Below are 26004 nucleotides of genomic sequence, written 5' to 3' on the forward strand. Positions count from 1 at the left end.
ACAAGTACCGGGCCTTATCTTCTTCAGAAAACAACATGAAATTACTCTCCTGTCCTATTTTAACTCGCCTTTCTTTACTTCATGGCACCATCCCACAAGTCTTTTTGCTATACGGATACACAGACCTTTCCTAAAGGCTGGTCCAATCATAGTCTTACTGAAGTCTTTACATGTGACAGACCTCAACATTCTTTCTGAAAAAGTCTTGTGAAAAGTGTATCCTTTTCCTCTTCTCTAATAACATTTTTAACTTCTCCCCATGTATTAACTTCTGAATATTTACAGATACCCTACGCTGGCGTCTAACACACTCTCAGTTGTGGCATCGTTTGTTTGCGGCAGGTGTGACCGCTCACAGGAAGATAAGTTTATATGATTCCACAAAATGTCTTCTCTGTTCTCAAATTCCACGCAAAACCAAATCAGAGAAGTGGGAAACGGCCTAGAAGTGAAATATTTAGGAAGTTTTAAAACTAGAAGAAAGGAAACATACAGAGAATATTCTTCTCCATTCACAAAGTTACAAAGAGAAGACTTTAGTCCCGTTACGTTAACCTGCAAATCTGCAGTATTTCTTCTTCCCTCTCTGGACAAAGATACTTTTAAATGTAATGCAGGCAAGACAAAACCCCACGAAACTCAAATCTGCTCCTTCTGCTTCTGTTGCAGGGTTCTTCCAAATTCCTGCCGTTCCCAGGATACGACACTAGAGAGAGAAAAAGCTCCTTTGTGGTGCAGGTGACTGGAATAGCCATCTATTAGTAAAGGAAAATTCACATGCCTGCAAGGAGGAATTAAATTTAGAGGCTAAGTAGTAAAAGATGAGGAAAATAACGTTATAATATTTATTTGCAATCTTACGTGATTTGCAATGTACAAGTTTTTTATCTCACAACATGAACAATATGGTAAAGAGATCATAATGGGAAACATGAAGAAATGCTGAAACTTCTCCACATCAGTCTCAGAAAGAAATCAGACAGGTTCCTCGTATGTTCACGTAGCAAAGCTCCTTTAAAGATTTGCCAAGATTCTAATTCTATAGAAAAGAATGTATTTGCTGTTTTTCTAAATGCTAATAGTTAAAGCCCTCACCTCAAAATTTCTTTTTTCTTCTTTTAAGATTTTATATTTAAGCAATCTCTATACACAATGTGGCACTTGAACTCACAACCCCGCGATCAAGAGTCCCATGCTCTGCTGACAGGGCCAGCCAGGCACCTGTCAAAATTTCCTTTTTAACTGCCTTTTTTTTTTTTTTTCTCATTTTTTTTAATGTTTATTTTATTTTTGAGAGACAGAGACAGCATGTGAGTGGGGGAGGGGCAGAGAGAGAGGGAGACACAGAATCCAAAGCAGGCTCCAGGCTCCGAGCTGTCAGCACAGAGCCCGACGTGGGGCTCGAACCCACAAACCGAGTTAACTGCCTTCTTAAATGTTTTAATTTGGCCAAACATTCTCATTCCATGTGCACATGTTGAATACACAAACACACATAAGCATTTATGAAGGTGCTCACTCAAAAATCTATTCCAGGGGCACCTGGGTGGCTCAGTCAGTTAAGAGTCTGACTTCGGCTCAGGTCATGATCTCGCGGTTTGTGAGTTCGAGCCCTGCGTCGGGTTCTGTGCTGACAGCTCAGAGCCCGGAGCCTGCTTCGGATGCTGTGTCTCCCTCTCTCTCTGCCCCTCCCCCATTTACACTTTGTCTCACTCTCTCTCTCAAAAAAAAAAAAAAAAAAAATGAATAAACATTAAAAAAATTTTTTTAGGGGCACCTGGGTGGCTCAGTCGGTTGAGCGTCCAACTTCAGCTCAGGTCATGATCTCACACCCTGTGAGTTCAAGCCCCGCGTCGGGCTCTGTGCTGACAGCTCAGAGCCTGGAGCCTGTTTCAGATTCTGTGTCTCCCTCTCTCTCTGACCCTCCCTCGTTCATGCTCTGTCTCTCTCTGTCTCAAAAACAAATGAACGTTAAAAAAAAAAAATTTAGGAAAAGGAAAAAACAAGTTTTTAAAAAGAACATTTAATTAAAGGTTTTGCTTTCAAAAGTAAGTAAACTTATAAGAAGTGTAACGTTGTATTTCCACATGACTGTAGAGTCTACAAAAACGCTTCACCCGTAACGTGCTATAGTGCTCATTATAAACCCCATCTCTCCTCTGGGGTGTCTGTGCTGAGAAGATCGAGACCTTCCTGTAACACCCACTGTGCCTCCTTGTGAAGCCACATGTCCATAAGTATAACGGAAGCCCAGTGCACCTTGGACCAACCAAAGCATTAAATTTAAAGACTCCTGATTAGAAATGAATAAAAAGCATTAGCCAAAAAATATGAAGTTAAAAAAAAATAATACAAATTAATTTACTCAAAACTAAATTACATTCAGATCACAGCACTCAGATGCTGCTTCAACTTTCACTAGGCTAGCTTTAAGACTGCAACACCCCTGGGGCGCCTGGGTGGCTCAGTTGGATGAGTGTCCGACTTCGGCTCAGGTCACGATCTCACGGTTGACGAGTTCGAGCCCTGCGTCGGGCTCTGTGCTGACAGCCTGGAGCCTGCTTCAGTTTCTGTGTCTTCCTCTCAATCTGCCCCTCCCCCACTCATGCTCTGTCTCTGTCTCAAAAATAAATATAAACATTAAAAAAAAAGACAAAGAGATATTTTTATTTATATTTATATAAAGGTGTGTAGGGTGACAAGGTGGGGTGACCTTTCCAGAGGACAACACGGTGGGGTTTATTAATATCGTTACTACACCTTTAAAAATACCTTCTAACCCAGAAGTCCCATTGCCACAGTCTACCCTGTGACTAACCTAAAGTTCATCAAAATAACAGAAACAAGTACCGTCTGTGGATTCAAGGAGGAGGAGGAAGAGAAGGAGAAAACAAACAAATTCTCCATCAACAGGGAACCAGTTATACAAAGGTCCATTCCCATAACAGAATTTTATGGTAAACGTTTATTTAAAAATGTTGCTCTCTGTACTTCTCCGGTTGTTGTTTTGTCTTTTTTTTAACTTACACTTGAAGTCCTTGGTTCTTTCCTTTCCCCCTGGTTTTCAGACTGAGTTGGCTCCTTAGCACCCTTGAAATGGGACCGATGAGGAATGAGATTTACATCTTTTACTAACCAGTGTCTGAAGCCCGGGCCCCCACCTTCTCTCCTTCTGCTCTATTTCTGGCCGCCCCTTCGTTGCTGGAAGAGACCCCTGAAATGCCTCAGAAACCAAGGGGAGCAGGTCCACCGCACCAACAAAGTCATTTACTGATCACCCACCACGGGACGCACGGCGTGGAGCTTTGGGCAGACTAGTAAACCCTCAACAGGTGTCCGTTTAACTCATTAATGTGTGGAAAACACTTAAAACATTAATGGATTAAACATTTCGTCTGGCGGTGAGAACGGGTGGGCCTATCACTGGTTATTTTGGCAACGGTGGTTATACCTAAAGGAATCCATTCAAAATACTGTTAAGCTCCTTGGTATTTTTCACTATCAATTTTAGGCTTTAACTTCGTGTCTGCAGAACAGCGTAAACTGAAGAATCTATGCAGCAAAGCACTCTTACTGTGTTTAAAGATGGTGACCTTCAAGGTGAACAGCTACTGGCAAAAAGCACTAAGAGAGGACCAGAACTCTTTTCCGATCACGTGGATGATGAGAAAGACAACCCACTGGTTTGTGGATGCAGCTTCTGCCTCTCAATTCTCGTCTCGTTTGAAGCAACGACCTAAACGGACTCTTCTGGGCCACCCAGCTACCAATTTGTAGGACTTCCTAACAACGTCCCATGTTTACAGCTGCTTCCGAACCGTCCTCCCAGAGCTTCTTCCGCTCACCCTGATGTTAAGGGACTCCAGTCTACCAGCGTCCTCCACTGACTGCCCTCCTCACACCCCAAGTTACCCGGCGGAGCGTTCAGAGAGCTGCAGACCCGGCCGTGCCTGGTCTTCAGTCCTGTTGGGCACCGGCCCTTCCCCTGGGACTTCCACTCCACCCCCGGCCTCCTCGGCCTCCTCTCGGGAACTCCTACTGGCCTGGCGCCCTCCTGCAGCACTTCCGGGCTGTTCCTTCGGGCTGGACCGCTCTACCCCATCTTCTGCACTGAGCTCCTGCTGTTTCTTCAAAGCCCAGCCCTCAGGCATGTCTCAGGGAAGAAGGGAATCACGGTGCCTTGCACTTGTCCTTAAGACAAAGATTACAGGTGTCACTTACACGTGTCTGACAGCTGACCCTCTGTCTCCCCCACTAGACTCTAAAGTTATGTGAGGGCACGGACAACGTCCGCTGTTGCTCAGACAGTATTTATTCCCAGCTCTTGGAACTTCTGCACCAACAGCTATAAAAGGCACTTTAGGTAAGCTCTTAATTCCTAACAAAGTGTCATAGAGATATTACTACCCCTATTTAATCTTTTTTAGTGTTTACGTATTTATTTTGAGGGTGGAGGGGCGGGGGCGGGGAGCGACAGGGAGACAGAATCCCAAGCAGGCTCTGTGCTGTCAGCACAGAGTCCGACCTGGGGCTCAAAGTCATGAACCGTGAGATCATGACCTGGGCCAAAACCAAGAGTGAGACGCTTAAGCGACGGAGTCATCGAGGCGCCCCGTCCCTATTTTACAGATGCGGTCACGAGCTCGGAGAGGTAAAGCCACCAGCACAGAGAGGAAAAACCAGCGTCTCAGCCTCCAGAGGCCACACTCTCTCTCCCTCTCCTGCTTTTACAGGATCTCCACATACTTACCTCATTTGTGTGCATGGGAAACGTTTCAAAGCAAGGAGAGAGAGACTAACACGGCGAGTGGCCCTGCCCTCGCCTCCCAGCTTTATGAAAATGTCTGAATGTTGTCTTCCTGCCCGTTTTTCTTCATGAACTATTACAGGCAGTGGGTTCCCCTGCGGAACAGAACAGACTGGGACCCCATTCCCTTTCTTCGCTCCAAAGAGGTGACCGCTCTCCCGAACCAGGGTTTTCATTTCCAAGCACGTCTTACGCCAGGCCTCCACGTGCGTCCATACACAACGGGTGAGCTGTTCTGCACTCCCTCAGACCTCCTCTAAGTGCCGTCCCATCACGTCCGCCGGTCCAAAACGTCCGCTGGCTGCTGCTTCTGAGACCTAGCTCACACACAGCTCTGCTGGACAGTTAGGAGTTTTGGTGTTTTACAACTACGACCGCGCCCTAATGGACTTCCTTGCGTCTGTCTCCTCAACACGCGGAGACGATTCTCCAGCGTACAGCTGACCTTGACCGACACGGGTCTGAAGTGCACGGGTCCGATACACAGGTGCCTTACGGGGCAGCACCGTGAGGATATTTCCTGTTCCTTACGATTTTCTCATAGTTTCTTCTCTCTAGCTTACTTTATTGTAAGAGTATAGTATACAACACATATACAAAATATGTGTTAATTGACAAGTTACTGGTAAGGCTTCCAGTCAACTATTAGTAGTTAAGTTTTTTGTTGTCACAAGTTATACACAAACTTCCGACTGTGTGGGAAGTCGGCGGCCCCAGCACTTGCACTACTAAGAAGTGAGATCACCGGCAAGAAGGGTCCGTGTGCAAAACTACTCACCAACGTGCGGGAACCTGCTTGACTTTGACTCTATTAAAGATGAAACATCTACATCACATTATCTACTCCACTCTTGCCCCATCATCACCGATCGACCTCCCCACAGACACGGAGCAAGTGATAAAGGTTTATGAAATAAAGCAAGTATCTAAACCAGGAAATTTATTAAACGTTTCTTCTGTTTCAGACACTATCCTAAGAATTTTAAGTAAAAAATACCTTTTCATTCTCACGACAACCTAAGAGGTCATTATCCCCTTCTGCTCTCTGACAGACCACATCAGACGGACAGGTGACTTTCCTTTTCAGAATTCTCCTGGCTATGTTCACATATTTTTTTTCTTCCAGGCAACTTCAGCATCATGAACGTATCTTAAAATGCAACATCAAGAGCCCTTCATTTTAATTCACAATAACAAGCATCTAACAACTGTTTTCTGACGCTATTTCCTGCTTAAATAGTCTTTGGCCCTTTAAGAAGCCACACGAAACTCATAGTGTTTTTAGGCTCCACGGATATGGAGGGGGTGGGGGCGTCAAAAGAGACTTAGAGTAACGTATATTCTATATTTTAATATTGTCAACACAGAGACAAAAAAAATCCATCTACACAGACACCCTTAGTTGGAGATCATGCAAAAAAGGTAAGTTTAAGGCCCTCCATGAGTGCAAGGCCCAAAGCTAAATAAATGCCCCAGCAGCCCACCCCATAAAAAGCCCAGGATTCTCTCCCCACCTTTCTATTTCCACCGCACCCTCCACAAAACCAGGAAACCACAGTGATGGTTTCCTCTGGCCTGGTGACGGTCGAGCCTTCACTCAGAGCTGTGTTCACCGCGGGCAGCAGCGGGATGAAGGGCTCTTGTAACAACTTCATCTGAAAAGCTACTGTGTGAATTTAGTTACTTGCATCTCAAAAGGTACAAAGACCAAGGAGAAGATGAGACCTCTGTGTTTTTCTCTGTAGTTGTTCCACCCTGTGTAATTTATTTGGTTCTTTCATAGCCAAAATCAACTAACCCTCAAAGTTATGAGCTTCTAGATCAGCCGGTCACAGTTTCCACAGGCTTTACTAGCTCCTTGGAGAGAAAGAACCCCTGTTGACATGCTTGCTTGAATCAGGTCTTGGTTACACTCTCGTGGTCTTCTAAGATACTAATTTTGTGCTGCTTTAATGAAAAAATGAAAGTCTGCCACGAGACCAACTGATGATAGCACACAGACCTCAGCCAAGAAAAGCATTAGTATTTTGTTTTCTCTGTCCCAAATACACTCAAATTGTTGCTGGTATTTTTCTCGGGAGTTTTAAAATTGCCTAGTTTTTAAGTTTTATGTCAATAATGGCTTTGTTAGTACTACATAAAACCTATGACTAACAAACGTCCAGAAAATATTTACATTCAAAAATATTTTTCTTTTATTAGTAACTGTGATTTAAAACAAACATCTTAGGACCTGAGGCGTCCCTGGTGTTGGAAAATTACAAGGGTATCTGCACTTAGATGGGGTGTTGAAGCCTCAGGGTCTTAGAATTTAAGGAAATCTGCAAAATGCAAACAGTTTATTTTGTTCTCTTTCTAAATAAAAATTGCAATTCCATCACGCAATTCGTTTCTTGACAAAAGGAAGGTTTGAGTCTTAATTGAATCATGGGTGTTAGAATTTATTAGCCTTGGTTTCACATGGAAACGATATTCATCTTTCATTAGTAAATATACTATAGTAATCAGCTTATTGCTAAATACAACAGATTATGAAGTAAAATAAGAAGAAAATGCTTAGAATCAAGAATATAAGCATTTGGAAACTTTGATCGTAGGGGAAAGCACATCTGAAAATTATCCTCACGATGTTCCTTTCTGAATATGCTGTTACTGAAGAATTTTAGTGCATTAGAAACCATCCAAGTCAGCCAGTCAGGAGTCAGGTAATCTGGGTATTTCTTCGATGGGAAAGTGCACTAGCTAACTTCGATTAAAAAAAAAAACAAAAACAAACCAAAAACCCACTACCAACAACAACTTTGCTCCAGCAGTTGATACGCTAAACTTGGGACAACACAGAAAAGATTCCATGGCCCCTGCATACAGACGGCATACAAATTCATGAAGTATCCCGTATTTTAAAGCATCATAAATACACCAATGCTATCAGCTGATTTTAATTTGTATTTGTTAGGTATTGTGAATAGCAAAAGTAATAGATGCTTCTCCTAATGAAGTAAGCAACATAACCATAAACAAAGAAACCGTTAACAATGTTTCCAAATCCCACTCCCCAAGACAATCAGTGCTCACAGCCTGACTACCCCTCCGGGCTCGTTCACATCACCTATAGAAACATCTCACACACAACCCACGCGTACGTGTTCTATGTGTGCCTGTAAGCCCACATTCCTCATACGTAGAGACGTGTTCCATGTAACATATAACACACATAAGCAGGGTCCTCTCTCATTTTTGGGAACATGACACATACTGCTCTGCACCGCACATACTCACTGCCGTGCCGGTGATGCCTTTCGTCCGCAGACGCAGAGCTCACGCCATCTCTCTAAGGCCCGCGGAACTGCTCGGTGTGGACGCAGCCTCCTTTATGCCCCGCACTTTTCGCTCGCCCTTCTCTTGATGGGTACGTCCCCCTCCTCAAGTGTCCGCCGACCCCCAACCCTTTCCCCGTAGGCTCCCTCCCATCAACCCTCTGCGACAGACACACACTGTGAGCACGAGCAGGGAGAGAAAAGCTGCTTTGCTAAACCACTTTTACGTGTTCGGCTGCCCCTCAACGTCTCATATTCTGACACATCCAATGCACCGCCCAGGTAAGCTGCACGTCAAGACACTAGCTTAGGTCACCTGGTAGTTAGAGGTCTAGGGTTTACAAGAAAGGCACACGGGACAGGGAACCGCAGCCCCCAGGCTCTAGCTGCAGTTCCGACGTGAAGCACCTACAGGACCCTGAGAAGTTACATCACTACTTGGATGTGTTTCCTCCTCTAAATAAGGAACTGCTTGAGCTGGACAATGTCTAGTCTGTTCACACTGAATCAACGATTCTATATTGCTCAATGAATGCAGACTTTATGACAGTCCAGAGAGGATAACTTACTAAAAGGACTTTTTTTTTTTTTAATTTTTTTTCAACCTTTATTTATTTTTGGGACAGAGAGAGACAGAGCATGAACAGGGGAGGGTCAGAGAGAGAGGGAGACACAGAATCGGAAACAGGCTCCAGGCTCTGAGCCATCAGCCCAGAGCCCGACGCGGGGCTCGAACTCACGGACCGCGAGATCGTGACCTGGCTGAAGTCGGACGCTTAACCGACTGCGCCACCCAGGCGCCCCTAAAAGGACTTTTGAATAACTTCCACAAAAGGGTTTACTAACAAATTAAACAGTGCAAAAATATTGAAAGAAAAATATTTTAACCACTCAAGAAAGCAAAATGTTTAAGTACTTCCATAATATCATTATAATTACCTATTTATAAATAATATGCCAATCACAACTATAATGGTCATTTTATGGAAGCAGTGTAACTAAAAATCTCATAGTATACATATTTGGCTCAGTTCCAATTACTACAGATCTTGAAAATAATAAAATGAATGTTTTAAAAAGTGTAGTAAGTGGCTGAGCCTAGGTGGCTCAGTTGGTTAAGCATCCAACTCTTGATTTCAGCTCAGGTCATGATCTCATGGTTCGTGAGTTCGGTCCCCACATCAGGCTCTGCACTGACAGTGTGGAGCCTGCTTGGGATTCTCTCTTTCCCTCTCTCTCTGCCCCACCCCCTCTCAAAATAAATAAACTTTGTTTTAAAAGTATATCTCCCCGTGGTTTTGACTGGTATTTCCTTGATGATGAGTGATGTTGAGCATCTTTTCATGTGTCAGAATGGCTAAAATTAACAACTCAGGCAACACTAGATATTGGCGAGGATGCGGAGAAAGGGGAACCCTCGTGCGCTGCTGGTGGGAATGCAAACTGGTGCAGCCGCTCTGGAAAACAGTGTGGAGGTTCCTCAGGAAATTAAAAATAGAACTACCCTACAACCCAGCAATTGCACTACTAGGTATTTATCCAGAGCATACAAAAATGCTAATTTGAAGGGCCACATGCACCCCAATGTTTATATAGCAGCATTATCGCCATAGCCAAATTATGGAAGGAGCCCAAACGTCCATCAACTAATGAATGGATAAACATGTGGGGTGTGTGTGTGTGTGTGTGTGTGTGTGATGGAATACTACTTGGCGATGAAAAAGAATGAAATTTTGTTATTTGCAACAATGTGGATGGAACTAGAGTATATGATGCTAAGCGAAGTAAGTTGGAGAAAGACAAATACATGACTTCACTCATGTGGAATTTGAGAAACACAACAGATGAACACAGGGGAAGGGAAAGTAAAATAAGATGAAAACAGAAAAGGAGGCAAACCATGGGACTTAAACACAGAGAACAAACTGAGGGTTGCCACAAGGGAGGTGGGTGGGGGATGGGCTGCATGGGGGATGGGCACCAAGGGGGGCATGTGTTGGGACCAGCACTGGTGTCATCTGTAAGTGATGAACCACTGGGTTCTACTCCTGAAACCAACACTACACTGTATGTGCACTAACTAGAACTTACATTTAAAAAAAAAGTGTACTAACTGTTGAAAGGCTATGGAGAAACGTGGCCCCATTTCTGCCTCAGCCATTCCATTTCTAGATTAAGGTTCTTAATTTATAAAAAGGAACCCCAAAGCTTTAGGGTCACTCATTTATTAAACGATCTTTATCAAACGTGAACAGTGTGCCAGGTGGGCCCTGTGCTGTCCCTAGGTTACAGATGCAGGAGCGACGCCCTGAGGCCCAGGCTCCCGGCCCCCCCCCAGCAACCCAGTGCCGGGACCGGCGGCCCCCCCCCCACCCGCCACCACCCTGTGCCCACACTGCCTCGGCCTACAGTTCTGCACCCCAGATGGTTTTCTGATTCAAACCGGCCTGCCCCATAATCGGACTTAATTAAGTTACATTTTAATATATTTGTTAAAAGATTCATGTGTCATTTTCACGAACACCCTGCTGCGTTCTGCAAGACAGAAAAGGATACTAGTGTTTATGGAACCCGCAGAAGCGGGGCCCTGCGGCTGGTCTACAGGGGAGGTGACAAGGAGTTAGTTCCTTCCCAGCCACAAGTCACCGTGCAGTCCCGAGTGATGTGAACATGTACCTGCATTTTAATCTGCTTGATCTCGGGCTCCAAAACATGCACAACAGAAGGAAATACAGAACGAACCCCAAATACATGCACGGGCCCCACACCTCGGGGGCCACACAACCCTATGGAAGAAAGGAGTGAAGACAAAAGCCACCACCACTAGGATGGAAGTGCGTCTGCAGAGAGTGAGGGGAGAACACGGCCCAGTGTTCCACCCTGCAAACTGCCAACCTGGACCAAGACCACACTGGCCCCTCTGCTCAGCCCTCCCCCCAGTCCTCCGCCCCTCTGCTCAATCCTCCCTCCAGTCCTCCCCCTCTCTGTTAAGTCCTCTCCCCCCCCATCCTCTGCCTCTATGCTCAGTCCTCTTTCCAGTCCTCACCCCCTCTGGTCAATCTTCCCCATCAGTCCTCCGCCTCTCTGCTCGATCCTCCCTCTAGTCCTCCACCCCTCTGGTCAGTCCTCCCTCCAGTCCTCCCCCGCTCTGGTCAATCTCCCCCCCCCCCAGTCCTCCACCCCTCTGCTCATCCCTCCCTCCAGTCTTCTGTCCCTCTGCTCATCCCCTCCCATCCTCCCCACCGCTGTTTAGTCCTCCCTCAAGTCCTCAGCCCCTCTGCTCAGCCATCCCTCCAGTCCTCCGCCCCTCTGCTCGGTCCTCCCTCCAGTCCTCCACTTTCAAGACACGGAGGAGCTGGGCAGGTGGAGCCGGACACAGATTCACTGGGGTGAGCACGGAGCCCTTCCCTGCACTAACCCCACCCATGGACATGTGGCTCTGGCTCCTGGTCTGCTCCTTGGAGGAGAGAAGGCATTACCATAAATCCAGCAGGGGGCCCCCAGGCGCAAATTCAAAGAGAAAACAAAAAAGTAACTTTGGCTAAAAGTGCAAAGGCATTTTTGGAAATTCGCCAAGTGTACCTGTCTCTAATAGTGAGTACCGCATTCCTGTGTGCATCAGTACTGCAGGCTGATGCCTAGGTGATTTCTTTTATATATTTAATTTTTTTTAATGTTTATTTTTGAGAGAGAGAGAGAGAGAGACAGACAGACAGACACAGCATGGGCTGGGGAAGGGTAGGGAGAAAGGGAGATACAGAATCTGAAGCAGGTTCCAGGCTCCAAGCTGTTAGCACAGAGCCTGATTCGGGGCTGGAACCCAGGAACAGTGAGATCCTGACCTGAGCCCAAGTTGGAAGCTTAACCTACTGAGCCCCCAGGCGCCCCTATGCTTTAGCAATTTCTACTTATAGAGACCAACCAGAACAGGCTCCGGAGAGCCCTCACCACCCACTAAGTATTTTCTAAGCAACAATTTTGGGATTTTGGCTTTGTATGTCTATAGTTAAAAGACAGAAATCCATAAAACTTTACCTTCAAAATTTAATCTCAGAAAAGACTATGTAAACTGCGATTTCGTTTTTCTTCAAGCAGGAAGGGCTTTCAAGACTGAGCTGTTTAACTGTCTTGATTTTTCTTAGTTTCAGAAGATGCAGACTCCCAGCACTCCTGATCAGGGTGGAAAACTTAAATAAATGTGTAAATATGTAACAAACAAAAAACTTAAATGTTCCTATAAAGGGTTAAAGAAAATGTTGGAAGAAAACTTTTTTTTTAATTAAAAAAAATTTTTTTTTACTGTTTATTTATTTTTGAGAGAGAGAGAGACAGAGTGAGAGCAGGGAAGGAACAGAGAGAGAGGGAGACACAGAATCTGAAGCAGGCTCCAGGCTCTGAGCTGTCAGCACAGAGCCTGACGCGGGGCTCAAACCCACGAACCGTGTGATCATGACCTGAGCTGAAGTCGGACTCTTAACCGACTGAGCCACCCAGGTACCCCGGAAGAAAACTTCTTTAAAACAAAAAAAAAATAATCAACTCCCAGGCAAGTGTATGGAAGAGACTTCCTGACATAAAACTCACCCCCTTGTTTCTTTCCTACTTTCTGGTATTACGACTCATTAGAAATTCCACAGTCAATTCAATCCTAGAACTTACAATGCACATGCCACATTTAATATAGTTTGGGTAAACAGAAAAATCAAACAGAAAAGGATGAAGCAGTTTTCAAAACAAGTTTCAAGGGATAAAATATGAACTTATGAGCAAGGAATTATTAGTTTTAATCATATGGAGAGAAAAGCAGACCATATTTCCTGAGGTTTAAGGGAAAAAAATGCACCCCAAAAGGGAACGTCATTAACGGCTGTCTGAAATTGTAAACCTATAACCTTTGAGGGCATAGGTGAATGAGACTGCTTTTCCCCCCAGATTACTCACAGTTAATGTAATTTGGCAACAATCTGAAGATTACCAGAAATCTCTAATCACTTACTCATAAGTTATCATCAAGCATCCTTTTTTATAGCAGCTCAGTAACAAGCAGCAGTGACATGGAAATTCTTTTTGTCTGACAGCAGTGGCACAGGAAGAGAATTCAGACGAAGAACACATTTCATGTCGCCAGAGCTGACAAATGTGAAAAATGCGCCAAACTCTGAAAGCCACAATTTCTATTAATTAGACAAATGGAAACCTTTTCAGTTGATGCTGCCCAAATCTCAGGTTTTTCAAACAAAAGAACTGTTTGTCTTAAAGAAAAAATGTAACAGTTATTCATTTTTGAGACAGAGAGACACGCAGAGCGTGAGCAACGGAGGGGCAGAGAGAGAAGGAGACACAGAATCCGAAGCGGGCTCCAGGCTCCGAGTGGTCAGCACAGAGCCGGATGCGGGGCTCGAACTCACCGACCGCAAGACTGTGACCTGAGCCGAAGTCGGACGCTCAACCGGCTGAGCCACCCAGGCGTCCCAAAAGAACTGTTTTTCTTCCAGAGCCATTTTATTTTTATTTATGACTTTTTCTTATTGGAAAAAGACTGTTCATATTAACTGAATAATTTATCTGGATTCAAGCTTTAAATGGTAAAAAAACAAGAATACTTATATGGAGTCCTACTCTCACGTGGTTTGAAAATAAAACATGAAGATACTGGAGGGGAAAGAACCACTTGAACCACTTGTTCAACACAGTTTTATTGAACATGCACCTCACGCCAAATATTGGTCCAGCAGTGAGGATATATGTAGAGGTGACACCGTAACTATTTTATTGACTCATTCATTCATCCAAATCCTTAAAACATGGATTTACCACCTAATGCCAAGGCTTTGACAAGATACTAGGGACTCAAAACATTGTCTTGAGCCATGTTTCCCACTGCTGGAGACTAGAACGAATCCTGGGCTGCTGAATGTGTAGTGGAGGGATGTGAATCCTTCACTTACATGTAGAGCTTGAACTCAGACGGAGACGGGGGCATAGACACATACACATATTTCCTGGCTCAGTCTGAGAGATCTGAGACCTAACAGGGTCTAGAACAAACAGCACGTTAGTAGCAATGTGCACACCCGGATCTTGGTTTCAAAATACCATTCTCCACGAAAAGGAACCAAAGCACCCTAGGAAAGGCCGTGTCCGGGGCTGGTGCAAAGAAGTACATGAAGAACTTACAACATCTTGTTCCACCAAAAGTAAGAAATCCTTGAAGAATTATGGAAACATATCCAAAGGACAGAGGGGCAGTTTGTAGCTGGGGCCCCCACAGCCCAAAGCTGGAATAATTCAAGCAATAAAATAATTCATGACAGTAAGGAATATAATTCCTTGAATACAGTAAGAATCTATGAGTTTGAACTAATATAAATTTTAAAAAGGAAGAAAAGGAAGCTCTTCCTTAGAGCATAATACCAGCTAATAAATATGGAAGTCTAGAAGGAAGGAGTGAAAGTCTGAGGAGGAAGAAGATACTTCAAACTATCTCTCCACAAATTACATATTAACAATAGGAAAATGGTAAGTTTACAGTGGAGAAACTTGGTGGGTAAGTCAGTAACACTGGTACCGACATCACCCGCCTACTGACAGGATGTAGAAGGCACGACACCATCCCGTGGCTTTCCCCCCAAAATGACGACACTTCAATCTCATCATGAGAACACATTAGACAAACCCAAATCGAGGTCAATTCTACAGAATAATTGACCTCTCCTCCTCAAAATATGTAAACTAAGGTCAACAAAGTGAAGAAAGACTCCAGAACTGTTCCAGATTTGATTCAGGGAGACAAGAAACTGCCATGCAATGTGTGACTCTGGACTGGCTGTCGTACTCGAGACAGAGGGCAAATCTGGATGTGGACCGCGCAGATGAGCAAACAGTATTATATCCAGGTTAGATTTCCAGATTTTGGTATGTGCGCTGTGTTTTATGAGAGAATGTGTCCTTAGGAACTACATATGGAAGGACACAGGGGTAAAGGGGCATGATGTTGGCAACTTATCCTCAAATGGTTCAGAAAACGTTAGGCACATATAAATAAGTAAACCGTGCTAAATAATTGGTAAATCTAGAAAATAAAATATAAATAAATAAATAAATAAATAAAAAGAAAGAGAAAACAAATAACTGGTAAATCTAGGTAAACGGTATATGGCATTTCCTTGTACTAATTTTGTGATTCTTCTTTTTTTTTAAAGGTTTTTTTTTTTTTAATTTTTTTAACATTTATTCATTTTTGAAAGGCAGAGAGAGACAGAGCGTGAATGGGGGAGGGGCAGAGAGAGAGGGAGACACAGAAACAGAAGCAGGCTCCAGGCTCCGAGCTGTCAGCACAGAGTCCGACGTGGGGCTCGAACCCACGGACTGCGAGATCACGACCTGAGCCGAAGTCAGCCGCTCAACCGACTGAGCCACCCAGGCGCCCCTGTGATTCTTCTTAAAGTTCAAAATTATATCAAAATAAAAAGTTATAAACAAAACACTACAGTTAATCCACTCAAGAATGTGATCACTCAGGTAACACTTAGGACTTTACTAAACGTCAGTGGACAAAGATACATAGAACACAGATTCCTACCTTTGAGGACATCTCAGTCTTGAAAGGGTTGCTCAACCTTTCAGAAAAACAAATTATAACATTATCTTATTACCACTCTCTTTTAATGCAGTCAAAAGACCTCATAGGGAAAATGCACTGTGAAGGACGTGAACATTTTCCCGCTGTACTAGAAGTTAAATAACAAACATTCCTAAAATAAATAAATCTATCACCCAAGAAGCAGAATTTTTGCTTTAAAAATATTTCTGTTGTAACGTGATCTATATTATAATATTACTAGAGATTCAGGGCGTATGGCTTTATTAACACTGTATATTATTCTTTTTAAGATTTTAAGTAAGCTCTATACCCGACGTGGGGCTCGAACTCAGCACCCTAAGATCTAGAGCCGCACGCCCCTCTGAGCGAGCCACGCGTCCCACCAGACGAATGTTACTTTTAAATGCCACATTACTCATTCAGCGTGGTAAACAGACTTTGAAAGAACAGTATGACGAAGCCCAGGAACAACAGACAGTGAGACGGAGAAACGTGTGTTAACTGGCATCAACTGGAGGCCAAGAGTGAGAACACGTCCAAAGACGGGAGCTGAAGAAGCGCACTCGAGTCGTGGGCCCACAGGGCTGACTCCTACTTCATAAGCAGGGGGGGCAGTGGAAGGACGGAGCACGGGGCTGCGGCAGCCCCACGGTCAGGCAGACACGCACCGTGGACAGTCTCTGGCACGGGTCCCTGCCCCACACAGACAAGGACACCAGCTTGAGAAGGAGGCTGAGCCACCAGCCAGGAGGGCCAGGGATGGGATCCAAACCCAGGCTGACCTAATTCAGAAGCCACGCTCTCAAACACTACGTAATCTGCTCTTCCCGACACATGCACCTGAGGGTCTACGATGGGCATGTTTGTGACAGAGCCAAACAGTAAACAAAACAACCCACCCCTGAAGTTGCAGCATTTCGAGCCTAGAATACGTAAATGGCCGGAATGACAGACCGTCAGCAGGCTTCTCTATAGTGGAAGGTGTTACCAGCAATTGGGGTAACGATAAAATAGCCATCGTTGGCTTCAAAGTCGGTGGTGACAGGGTCCCTCGGGATTAAAATGCAAAGTCACCACAAAACACACCAAGAACGTAGAGGCAGAACCTTCCCAGCCACTCGGCTGTGACTTGACCAGCTGTACTAACATCTCTGAAGAAACGTGTTAATTCAGAAAACAGGACGTCAACAACGGGCCGAGAAAAAAGAGATGGGCTGTCCCACAGGGCAGGCCCATTGGCCCAGGGACAGCCACACTCTGGTGACCAATGTGGCCTTACTGCAGAAAAGGATGTAGCCGGGTTCCTTTAAATATCTGAAATTTAGGGGCGCCTGGGTGGCTCACTCGGTTGAGCGTCCGACTTGGGCTCAGGTCGTGATCTCACGGTCTGTGAGTTCGAGCCCCTCGTTGGGCTCTGTGCTGACAGCTCGGAGCCTGGAGCCTGCTTCCGATCCTGTGTCTCCCTCTCTCTGCCCCTCCCCCACTCATGCTCTGTCTTTTTCTCTGTCAAAAATAAACATTAAAAAATTTAAAAAAAAAATAAATCAAAATAAATATCTGAAATTTAATCTTTATTTTTATCAAAACAACCTATTTACAGTCTTAAAAGTAGCTCTACAAGGCACTAAATGGGGAGAAAAGTGGCCCCCGCCCCTCCTTTCTTCAGCTACACCTTCTCTGTTGCTGTTTGCAGATCACATGCTCATTACTGTTTTCTACATTTTTTTAAGTAGGCTCCACACCCATTGTGGGGCTGGAGCCCACAACCCTGAGATCAAGAGTCGCACGCTCCCCCCACTGAGCCAGCCGGGCGCCCTGTGCTTTCTACGTTTTTCTATTTCAAGCATGAACTGTCAAGTTGCACGCGACGCGTAGCCATCCGGAGCGTCCCGCCCTGCTCGGGACACTTACATCACACCCATCCACCGCACTAGCACTGAGTGCCTGGTTGTTAGGACTAAATAGCCCCTAACCATCATTCCCAGGGGCATCCCTTCCAGAATGGCCATCACATTCCTTTCCTGAAACCATGTTTCCTTCTAATTTGCAGCCTCTTTTCTATGCATCTTCTCAACCTGAGGATGATTCAATGAAAACACCTCCAGGTGGGACGTGTACACGCTGGACGGTGAACAACTCCCAACCTTGTCGAGTTGGAGTCTAGACATCAGTCCCCACCCCCAGCTGCCCTGGGTCCCCACCTGCCCCGCAAATGCCAGGCCAGGTTCCTGTAGCTACACCTGCTGCTACCGCCATTCCCATTTGATTGCCCGCCTCCCCTTGGACTGACCCCTACGTTATGTCCCACCCTGTCCCAGCCTGTCCACGGAACTGAAAATCTTTCAACACCCAAGAGCACCTGCTGTTCCCCAGGTACAGTGTCTGCTCTGATCTCTGAGGATTTTAACTACAGTTTCTTTGAAAGGGCTATTGCTCCTTTATTGTTTCTGTCCCTCTGACATGCTTTTCGTAATCCCGTCTGTTTTGGCTTCTTTCCTGGGAGAGACTCTCCTCCCCCTCCCCTGTGTCCTCTGTGTGCGTTAAGGGTGAGACAGCAGAGACCAACAACGTCCATGCGGGGACGGCAGAACTTCCTGACGAGCGGATTTCCACTGGGGACCCTGCTCTCTCTCCGGCTGTTTCTGTCCCCTAGAGAGAGACCCCCGTTCTGCTGTGTGTCCGCCTGGGTGGTGGGGGTGGGGTGGGAATGACCTGGCAGCCGGCTGTGGGCCGAGTACTTTAACTCAGCGTGCTTGCTCTGACCCGATTCTGTTAGAGCAAGTCGGACCCTGGTACTCAAACTCATTCTGAGAAAAAGCAAGTCCTTAGGACAGTCGGCAAGGCCCCACGTCATCGCCACTGCCTGTCACGTGTCCCCTCGGTATGCCTGACCTCCTATCTCACTCTCCTCCGGATGACTCACCTCCTCACTACTTCAGCCTCCCTTCCATCTCAGGGCCTTTGTGACGCCTGTTCCTCCGCCTGGGACAGCGTGCCCTGCCGTCCCCACAGCTGCCTGCCCCTCCCTGGTCCTCGAAGGACCCTTGTCTTGAACTACAGCCCTTTCCCCCCCCCCCCCGCCCCCAGCACTCACGACTTCCTATTATCACTTCACTGCATTACTGTTTATTGTCCGACTCCTCCCACAGGAACAGAGATGTTCTGGTCTGTTCAGATCACTAATCCACACCCAGCACCTGTAACAGCATTCACCCCTGCCCTTAACTGTGTCCGCAACTGAAGGTTCTAGAAAACACACCTCCAGTCCTCTGCTAGCGTGGGGAACGGCAGTCACCTGGCCGCAGGAGCAGAGACAGGAGCCCAGGAACCCTACCCCTGCTCATCCGATTTTCAAATACTTCTGTTCTCGGCTCCCACAGCACGTCTGCGCTTCACGTCTGTGCCTTCCCAGGCTCTGCTCTTCAACTGCTTGCTTCTTACCTGCTTCCACCCTGTTCCGTCTTCTCTGCTCTGCTGAGTCAGCCAGCGCTGGTCCCTACGTGGTCCCGGCCTCCAAAGCCCCGCTCGAGTTTCTTCTACGGTTGTCACCTCTCCGCCCCGTTACAGTCAACTCCCTGAGATCTCAGTCCAGGCAGAAAACAGAGCACGTGGCCAGTCTACCACGTTCACCTGTGTTGCTAAATACCTGATTCCCACAACTATCTCGTTTTTCACACTCCCTTGCTCACCAAGAAAAGCCCTGATGATGACGGCTTCTCAGCTCCCATGTTGACTACTTCGAAGGCTCATCCACCACAGATCCCCGTCCACAGGCGGTGACCGTACATACACGGGTCTGTGACCCTGATAAAGTCTCCGCAGGAGAGATACCTGCTCTTAGGAGGCTGAAGCACCAGCAGACTGAAAGTCACACTGACATAATGTAGTCTTAGAAGTCTCTTGGGAGACCACCAGCGAACCTTTTTTTGTTTCCATACATTTATCCATCATGTGGAGTATTTTCATATTTTAAATTTCAGCAAAATATGGCTGGATTAACAAAAAAGGGGAAGCCCGAAAAAGGTCTAGAAGATAAATATAAATACACAGAGAGGCAAGTAGGTGGGCAAGTGGATGGGTGGGCCGTAGAGATAGAGAATCCCTAACAGACATACAACGTACCCTTTGTCGGGTACCAACATGCTCGAGGCCTACGTAGGCCCTCCATACCTACGACAGTGTTAACCCTCACACCAACTCTGTAATCTGCTCTCCTAGCTTATACGTAAGACCAAGACTCGGAGGTCATACGTCACTGGCGTAAGGGCACAGGGCCAGCTGAGATAAATCCAGAACTGTCCACTTCCAAATTCCGTGATTTTTATCCTATACATACTGCTTTTAAGTGTTCATTAAAACAGTTTAAAATGCAAAATGAATACATTCTGACCTGCTTTTCATAGGATGTTAAGTGCTGATGACATTTTGAATGCTTCCCAAAGTACTGTTATTTTTTTTTTTTTTACAAGACCTATACAACAAACATTAAAACCTACTGTCCATCCAATTCAACATCCTGTTCCCAAATGGCAAGTGGCATCAACAGATACCCTGTGGTAGGAAACAGCTGCTTTCCATGACACCAACTTCAGAAACGTAGAGGCAGGTCCCTGATACAGTCCTGCTTTTCTTGAAGACCCTACCATGAGCTGGTCGCGCATGGTTTTGTGTCTAGCAGCAAGCTCACGTCCGTCAGCCCCACGACAAAGGCCAGCTACGTCCGTCTAGAAAAGCCACCACCTCCGGGGGCTGGAATTCCAGGCACATCACCGCCGCGTTCTCATGGGAAACGCAAGCCAGCAGTGCCTTTGGGTTCAGAAAAAAGAAAATTAAACACAGCAAGCAGCCATACCTGGATTAGTGATGAATGACAGCAACCCAGCCGGGAATTATCAGTTTCATCTGGGCCGGAAGGAATCTCAGTGGAGGAATTCCTGGCTGCAGCTCTGCTATTTGCCGAGAATTTTGAAAATTAAACACTGATGCACTCGGAGTGGAATGTGCCCGTGCAGATCACAGGAGCGCAGGCAGCTGCAGCCGGAGGTCTACACGCCATCGAGTGAAAGGCTACGCGTCTGAATACGGTTTTCAATTTTTCCATTTGAACCCAATAAAAAATAAATGACAGCAATGGCGCTCAAAATATTCACACCCGGCAGCTGCCCAGCTAAATAATTCAGTATCTTTCTGAACAGAAAGTCTTTTCCCCCAGGACACATTTTTCAACATATTAAATGTTCTGCTAGCTCAGCCCTCCTGCAGCCAGCTGCATTCTGTTTTGGCAACTGGGGAACGATGGTCTCCCTGTCCCATAACTGGAGAAAAATTCCAGTCCCATTAGGTAGGAAGCATTCAAATCACACATGCTTATAGCTTATAAGTTCTGCTATTCTTAATATTATGCAAAATCTGAATGAATCAAAAGATCTTAAAAGTAAGGAGAAAAGCATGTTCCGAAATTTTAAAAGGAAGCGTTTCACACTGCAAAAGCAAGCTAGTCAACTCTTTGTGTCATGAGGCATGAAAAGCACTTAGCAACCTAGGAAGATGAACTGCAAAACTCTGAATGCCTGGAGTGACGAGGACTTGGCCCCTGACCGAAGGGCATGTGACCCACGTTTCTCTGCTGGTGCCCACTAACCATTTCCATGTGCTGATCTCGTAAAGGTTAAGACTCATTACTGGCTAAAACATGCGGCTTTCCAAGTAGTTCGGCGTGTTGTGACTTCTATCTATAATGAAGATAATGCAGTTTTTCCTTTGGTTAGAAAACTGAAGAATGTCTTTTGAACGGTAATGAGCTGCTTCAACCCAGCATTTCCAACAGGTCTTACGTCGCCCCCACCGTGTGGACCTCACGGCTCCGCTTCCTTTCCCTGCTTTCCACAGACGGGCGTGAGTGAGAAGGGCCCAGGAGCGTTGGCAGGGCAGAATGGAACACGGAAACCCGGATGGGAAGGTCGCCCACAAGGGACTCTTGAGCTGGCACTCACGCTCTGACTCAGGAAGGGTCCGTGACAAGCAAGAATTTGCTGTTTTCAGGTTCTCTGTGTGGCTCTGCAGGCTCCCTGGTGAAGGGGTTTGCCTTGCAAACCGACTCCCACAGGCACCCCCAGGGCCCTCCGAGGGGCCCCCAAGCCCCCCAGACCAATCTGAAAATGACTGAGACTGAACCGCCTCGGTCCCCAGGACACAGATTTGCTACTGATCTGGAGAAGCCACTCTCCCGCTCCCCAAAATCCTGTCCGGTGAAAGCAGTTCCGCATCCGTATTTACCCGCTAATGCTCAGGCTTCAAAGCACAGCCTTCTGGGTAGGCGAAGTATGAGCTGAATACAAAGAAAAGAAGACTGGGCAGGGCAGGGCAGGGCAGGAAAAACAGTGAATCGGAAAACTTTGGCTGGACAACAGGAGCCCCCATTTCATCACCAGAACTCAGGCTAGACTGGCCATGTCCGCACGGTGCCAAGGGACCAGGTTCGGGGACCAGGTTCAGGCTCCGCAGGGACAGCCTCTGGGACCCCAACCCCCGGGGCCTCAGTCAGGGAAATGGGGGCCCGAGAAGCACACGGTCACGGCCTCGCCCCTGCAGGGCGTACGTATCTGCAGATTTTCACCTCCAGGGAAAGTTTTCTGTTTCGAGGCACAAATATTGTTGGACGACTAAGACTCTTTTCCGAACAGCCACAGATCATGGCCCGCCACCAACTTTATTATTAAAACGCAGAAAACACATTAATCATCAAGACCAGACGAAGGACTCTACTTTTTCTGCCAAATGGCTAACTGTAGATGGCGTTTTAAGGCCAAAATTCCCCTCTCCTCAGGCCCCATTCATTTCACAGCACTGCACACTGTTTGTATACGGATACATGTAGGACACGCACGCACACATACACATATACATATATGTGTGTATGTTTCTCAAGGGCAAGGACCTTCAGTGCCGTGTTCACTATCACATCCCAGAGCTAGCACGTGCCACACTCGGTTAATTTGACTTTGTTAAGCGTGAATCTCGCACTCTGTTAGCTGAGCCAGGATTGATCACCAATATTTTCTAAAAAGGGGGGTCGGGGAGATTTGTGTTTATTAATCTGGTCTGACTACTCGCCAGCAGAATTAGGATCCTTGAAAATGGCCATTTTATTTTTGAGGTCAGAATTATCTACGCAGAGATGAAAGGAGCATTTTCCTTCTCTAGACTCTTGACGCACGGTAAGCTGTGTGAAGGCTGTGTTAGTTGGGGATCTCCTTCTCCTGAAGGAGTCCAACTTTTCCACGCTATCATTACGATTCATGTGAATGACAATTTTAGTCCAGAAGACAACTCTGGGTCTTTGGCCAACTAGAAAAGAATATACTAGAAGTCTACGTTACTGTTTTCTTATAGTTGACATGCTTGCCTTCAAAGGCTTAATTAGAAACCCAAAATGCTGTCAATCTGAATTTTTTTTCTAATGAATTTATAAGTGATTCCAAATACACTGTTCTTCCACTGCACCATTAGTTTTTAAAACAACGAATGCTTTGTTTCCGAGTTGGAAAAGATACCATTAAAATGAGAGGCATCTATTTTGTTTTAACTTGAGCTGGCCACCTGTTAGGAATATTTGAAATGGGGAAAATAACACGGAACGCATGTTGTATCCCTAAAACCAGTAAAATTTTTAAAAGTAAATCTGTCGCATCAGGTATTGAAGCACACACGGGAACGTAACAGTCAATGTGCTACCAGGGAACCCTGAAGTTCCTTCTACGACTCTATGGTGCAGGTGTCCCAGCCCTCTGAGCGCAGAGAACAGAGTGGCGGGCACCGTCTGGGTCCAGAGACGTCCTCCGACGCCTGAGGGGCAGATGGAAAGGGGCCCAACAGTCAGCGGGGAAGGGAGAGCCCCTGGAGTCCTCAGAAACGCTGGGAAAGAACGGTGGAAACCCTCCCTTAAAAGACGCATCTTCACAGCATCTCGTGTGCAAGTCCAGGGTCCTCCCGCCCCCAAGGCACCAAAGAGCCGCCAGGAGCCGTGAGACACAGGCCCACAGAAGGAGGACCAGGGCTCGGCCCGGCGGCCACCGGACAAGGGAAGGGGAGAAAACAGAAGAGCAGGAGAGCAGGAGGCCGGAGGCGACGAACACGGAGGGAGCGCCCGAGGGAGGGGTCTGCTGACCTGCAGAGCCCACGTCTCTCTCCCGTGCCCACCACCTCGGTGTCACCACCAGTGCGGGAGACCCTCTTGTACACATCGCGGCTCCACCCGCAGGGCACGGCTCTTACTCTCTCTGTAACTCTTACTGGCTGGCAGAAGGCAACACTTCCCCCCAAACAGGCTCAAGAAACAACAGAAAATTACAGAAGTATCACTCGGGTGATCACAAAAATTATTCAAACTGGGGCGCCTGGGTCAGTCGGTTGTGTATGTGACTCTGGATTTCCGCGCAGGTCATGATCCCAGGCTCGTGGCATCGAGCCCCATGTCGGGCTCTGCACGGAGCGTGGTGCCTGCTTGGGATTCTCTCTCCCTCTGCCCCTCCCCCACTCACTCTCTTTCTCTCTCTGTAAAATTAAAAAAAAAAAAAAAAAAAAAGAATTACTCAAACCTATTTGGAGTTAATGACATTTTATTCTGTATGAGCAACATTCTACAATGTGGATCCGGAACAAAACAATAAGCCAAAAAACAAGTTAATAAACTAAAAACTTTAATTTTATTTTTAATTGAATCCAATTGTTTCAAAATCACTATCATCAATACAAATCCCACTGTAACCGTTCCATTCTACTTCCTTGCCACATGGCGCAGTGCCACATACTTTATTTTTTGCATTCTAAAAACTCAATGTCTTACTTAGAAACAGCTTTGAAACTTGGCTCATGGCCCGTTTGTAATTGATACTTCAGCTTAAATACCTTTCCAGCAAACTTACACTAACTTCAAAATACTCTGGGATCAACCATTAAAATGTTTTTGTTTCGGTTACAACACTAATGAGCACCAAATGTTAGAATTTGTTTTAAAGACCTAATACATCAAGGATTTTCTTAAAAGGCCAGATCGGCTATCCATTATATAACGACAGGCAGATTAGTCAGTGTGATACAGACAATACTTGAAAGATTTAATACATAAGTGGAGAATCAAACATAAGAAAGTTAAACTCAGAAAGCCTGCTCAATCAGCGATCCTACTTTCCCTGTAAAAACACCAAACTCCCGCTCTTGAAAGCCTCCTTCCCTCACTCTTTGTATAAGCCACTCAACCTTCACCTGGATTTCCCTCTTCATATCAAAGACATGCTTCACTATGTTTTCTTACTCTACAGAGGAATATAAACTACCCAAGATGTAAAACGCAGTTAAAGGACATCTCAACATACCAGGTTTCTTAAAGCCTGGTAAGAACCACTGATAAGACAAGATTTTAGAAACAAACGTGTAAATGCTATTTTATCCATATTCATCAGGGATACTGGCCTGTAGTTCTCTTTTTTTACTGGGTCTCTGTCTGGTTTAGGAATCAAAGTAATACTGGCTTCACAGAATGAGTCTGGAAGTCTTCCTTCCCTTTCTGTTTTTTGGAATAGCCTGAGAAGGATAGGTATTATGTCTGCTTTAAATGTCTGGTAGAATTCCCCAGGGAAGCCATCTGGTCCTGGACTCTCATTTGTTGGGGGATTTTTGATAACTGATTCAATTTCTTCGCTGGTTATGGGTCTGTTCAAGTTTTCCTTTTCTTGCTGTTTGAGTTTTGGAAGTGTGTGGGTGCTGAGGAATTTGTCCATTTGTTCCAGGTTGTCCCGTTTGTTGGCCTATAATTTTTCATAGTATTCCCTGATAATTGCTTGTATTTCTGAGGGGTTGGTTGTAATAATTCCATTTTCATTCATGATTTTATCTATTTGGGTCATCTCCCTTTTCTTTTTGAGAAGCCTGGCTAGAGGTTTATCAACTTTGTTTATTTTTTCAAAAAGCCAGCTCTTGGTTTCATTGATCTGCTCTACAATTTTTCTAGATTCTGTAATTTCTGCTCTGATCTTTATTATTTTTCTTCTTCTGCTGGGTTTGGGGTGTCTTTGCTGTTCTGCTTCTATTTCCTTTAGGTATGCTGTTAGATTTTGTATTTGGGATTTTTCTTGTTTCTTGAGATAGGCCTGGATTGCAATGTATTTTCCTCTCAGGACTGCCTTCGCTGCATCCCAAAGCATTTGGATTGTTGTATTTTCATTTTCATTTGTTTCCATACATTTTTTAATTTCTTCCCTAATTGCCTGGTTGACCCA

The 26004-nt window shown here is 45.7% G+C and overlaps 1 protein-coding gene and 1 non-coding gene across 9 annotated transcripts in view; one reads left to right on the forward strand and one right to left on the reverse strand.

Moving 5' to 3' along the window:
• DISP1 (dispatched RND transporter family member 1) overlaps positions 1-26004 on the reverse strand; it is a 181225-nt gene that overhangs the window by 101235 nt on the left and 53986 nt on the right. For 2 of the 8 annotated variants that reach the window (XM_040451984.1, XM_040451985.1), the window contains exons 1-2: positions 20580-21940; positions 15707-15743 (exon numbers count right to left, since the gene is read on the reverse strand). The exons of 4 other annotated variants lie outside the window; for them this stretch is intronic. The gene's annotated coding sequence lies outside the window, so the exon portion shown is untranslated. Of the gene's footprint in view, positions 1-15706; positions 15744-20579; positions 21941-26004 lie in introns of those variants that run through there. 2 more of the 8 variants (XM_040451983.1, XM_040451988.1) reach the window with 2 other exon arrangements.
• LOC121015209 (U6 spliceosomal RNA) lies at positions 7604-7710 on the forward strand. The gene has a single exon (XR_005783698.1). It is a non-coding gene; the product is annotated as a U6 spliceosomal RNA (small nuclear RNA).

Source organism: Herpailurus yagouaroundi, unplaced genomic scaffold (genome assembly GCF_014898765.1).
Source record: "Herpailurus yagouaroundi ecotype Mexico unplaced genomic scaffold, PumYag 205, whole genome shotgun sequence".
NCBI classification, from domain to species: domain Eukaryota; kingdom Metazoa; phylum Chordata; class Mammalia; order Carnivora; family Felidae; genus Herpailurus; species Herpailurus yagouaroundi.